The sequence below is a fragment of the Panthera onca genome, chromosome X (assembly GCF_046562875.1).
Source record: "Panthera onca isolate mPanOnc1 chromosome X, mPanOnc1 haplotype 2, whole genome shotgun sequence".
NCBI lineage: Eukaryota > Metazoa > Chordata > Mammalia > Carnivora > Felidae > Panthera > Panthera onca.
In genome coordinates this window covers 67,749,442-67,753,254 of record NC_138357.1, presented here as the reverse complement: position 1 = coordinate 67,753,254, position 3,813 = coordinate 67,749,442, and the positions used below count along the sequence as shown (strand labels likewise).

Here is a 3,813-nt window from a genome sequence, read left to right as displayed (position 1 = left end):
AAGTAGTAAATGTCAACATGTTTAAATAATGAGAGTCATCCTGAATTTTATTTAGCACTGTCATCAATAGTTCTCTATTGACTGAAAAGGAGAAAGGAAAAAAATAAGACATGATAAATTGAACTCTTGGCAAATAAACCATAATAATCATTTAAATTATCAATATACTGCTAAGATTTTATGTTCTCAATAGCAGCTTTACTAAAACAAGAAATGTTAGAGTGTACTTAATATAAGATGGAAATCGACAGATTGCTCTTTTTTTGAAATCAACAAATGTTTAATTATCACAGGCATTCACAGTCTCAAAGGAAGTAAATGAAAATAATCTGTATATTTGCTATTGATGATTTTAATGCTGAAAAATGTATGTAAAACGTCTCTGTGGAAAGCATAACACTAGTAATTTTCTTCAGTTTTTCATTTTAAACGTGGAAGGTATTACACAGATCTTTGCAAGGTTATCACAGACATAGGTTTTTTTTAATACTTTGTCTGTTACCTGTATGCCAGAGACACCTTGTAGGCCCAGTTTTAAGGACAGTAGTGTCAAGGTGAAGCAGAGAGATGAACTTGGTGACAGCTTTCCAAGATACCTTCCTGAACTTCCACACCAACGAATAGAATCCGTATCACACATCTTCAAAACCAATTTCATTTTCCTACCACTGCAGTTGGTTATCTTACAGATAATATTAAAAGGCTCTTCTAAAATTACAGTATCTGAGATTGTTTCCAAAGATAGCCTCATGTTTCCATAACCTGGAGCCTCTCTTTGAAGCTGGATTGTCTGTAGCATTGCCATTTCACCTAGATCTCTTTTCCACACTATATCCAATGTTCCCATTTCTATTAGTCCCCTAATGGTACCAGCTTTCTCAGAAAATTCCTGTTTAAGCTCAAGGTAGTATAAATACTGGCGTCCTTCCATTGACTGTAAAAATGTTCTTGTTCCAAAGGTACACTTATCTTCACCAGCTTGATTGACAGTATTTAATTCTTCCCTGGTGTACATTTCAGGTGGCTTTAATAAAACTTTTTGTATAAAGACAGTTGAAGATGAAATATTCTGAATCTGGACTTCAAGAAATAAGTCACTCATCTCTGAATTGTAAAACTTTGTTTTAACTTCAAATGGATGGAGAAAAGGAAATAAGCACAGCTTACTAAAAAACATCTTTCCTCCACACCATTGCATAGATACTGAACCTACAGGATGACTCTTCCAAGTGTCCTTATTTTGTCATGGATGACATCATCAATACAACAATTGAATGAATGTTCTGCCATGGTAGCCATGAAGACCAAAAGATGTAAAGGCTGAGTACTTGTCTGAAGATCAGTATTTTCAATATGATTTTACAACTTAATTGCAACCATTGGGAATTCTCACATAAATGGAATTTGCCTCTCAAAAATGTATTTCTAAGTATTTATCATAAAGCCAACACCTCCTCCAAACATTGCCATTTATGGTAGGGGGCCACCAGTTACCAGCTGGTTAGAGAAATTACCAAGTAAATCCCTATCTTCACATGTAACTGGAAAGTTGGTGAATAAACTATGCTTAGTAGATAGCACCACTTTGAGTGTCATAAAAATCTGTCTGGGTGGATTCCCTTCTATTTTGACCACAATTTTGCCCCACTGTCTTATAAAGCACTGGGGTCCATTTGAGTCATGTATGGTGAAATGACAGACATGGAGATAATTGCTTTTGAATGAAGAGTTTAATACTTATAATTCTTAAGAAATTGTGGCATGGTATGCCACACATGACCACATGGGGATGCACTAAGGTTGGTCAGGAGGCAGAAGGAATGAAAGAAACACATAGGTGCAAGTCTTCATTGGAATTTCTGTGGGAAAGACAAAGCAGTTAAAGTAAGCAGATTAGAGTTGGCTAATTTGAATAATGTCATCAGGCTTCTGGCTATAGGGACTTTCTCTAATTGCCTGGTACCTGTCCCTGAGGTTATATTAGGGCAAAGGGATAGTGGTTTAAACTGAAAGCTCCATAAAAGAGGTAGTTGGCTGGTATGGGCTCCAGACTGTTTGGTTTGCATATAAAAGGCATTCTCACAGGGGAGTAATATGCTATTTAAAGGAAATAGCTTTCCCTGGGAGGGGCAGTCTCTCCTTGGTCAGCAAGGCCCCAATATGTCAAAACATCATAAAATACAAATGATTTTTAAAAAAAAACATGAGTAATATGCTCACCAGATGTCACTGGGGATAAGAGGTACAGGCAGGCCCAGAACAAATCAAGGACACTACATAGAGGAAGGACCTGGCTTCCAAACAACTATATCAGTCAAGTTTCAACATGAGAAGTAGTACTAGTAGCAATATAGATGATGATAGAGATAGCTAGATAGGTACATAGATATAATGATTTGGCTTACATAATTATTGGGGCTAGTAGTCCCTGTAATATTGTGTTTGCATCCAGTGCAGGTGTTTGAAACCCACAGGGCAGGAAGAAAGGCAAGATCATGAGAAGGCTGTAATCTCATGAACACAAACTGGAAGGCAACAGGATGGACTGAAACCCATGTCCATTCTTAGTGATTTTGAGTTTGGTGGCAATAGTATCCTGTAGAATCAAGACTCCCTTGTCCTGGAGCTATACACACATAACTGCCTCAGCTGCTGCTTCATCCTGAATTAAGTCAACAGATAAGCAATAACGTGTTTATGTTACAATATGCCTGCTGCCTTTGTTATATCTCCAAAATCTTGGCAGAATCTTCCTTGTGGCCCATCCTAACGGGAAACATACAATACACAGAATTCTGGGAAATGTAGTTCAGCCTAGCAAAGTTGATATATTGTAAAATCTATCAATAACCTCCATCCTTGCAACCATGGCCATTTTGTGCATGAGCCCATTGGAAATGAGAGGCATGACTGGTAAAGGAGCCTGATGGATGTCTACAGAATGGGCCATCTTATCCACCCGAGTAGTGAAAGCATTGTCTGCTAAAGTTACCCTTTGATGAGCATACACATAGTACACTAATAGCTTCATATTGTACTTATTTGGAGAGATCTATCCACATTTCTCATCCCCAGATCTCATCTCTGATTTTCCAATTGTGTTTCTTCCAAGTTCCAGGCCATCCTGTCACACTACTGGCCACAACTTACCAACTGCTATACACTCCTACCTCTGACCATTTCTTATTTTTTTTATTAAAAATATTTTAATGTTCATTTATTTTTGAGAGGGGGTGGGTAGGGACAGAGAGAGGGGGACACGGAATCCAGAAGCTCTGAGCTATCAGCACAGAACTTGATACAGGGTTCAAACTCACAAACCATGGGATTTTGACCTGAGCCAAAGTCATACGCTTAACAGAGGAGCCACCCAGGAACCTCAGCCATTTCTCCTTTTAAGTAAAGTGAACAGTAGGAGCACTGCTTAAAGTTCTGTGCATTGGGAGGATTTCGAGTCACTGTTGTCTTTTAGGGCTATCCCCAAATAGGCTGGTAGTGCTACAGGTGTCCACTTTTGGGACATGCATGTGTATTGTGGAGAACCATCTGTAAAATAGAGCAGAATTTTTGTTTCCTCAGTCAACCAGTCATAGGGAACTCCCAAAGAGGCCACAGATTCAGGTTGAGAGAATGAAGGTAAAGTAGCAGAAGTCGGATCTTATGGGCATTTGAGCCACTTCTTCATGCAATTTACTTGTGCCTCAAGAACCTGCTGAGCCTTATCTCATATATATCACTTCCACATAATGGAGTGTTGTTGTGGACCCTCAACTTTGTCTTTATGGCTTGAGTCCCACAGTACCCAGTTTATGA

General features: G+C 38.6%; 1 pseudogene; it reads right to left on the bottom strand.

The window, feature by feature from the left end:
• Positions 1-271: 271 nt before the first annotated feature.
• On the bottom strand, positions 272-1,215 carry LOC145713915 (trafficking protein particle complex subunit 13 pseudogene; annotated as a pseudogene).
• Between the last annotated feature and the right edge of the window lie 2,598 nt (positions 1,216-3,813).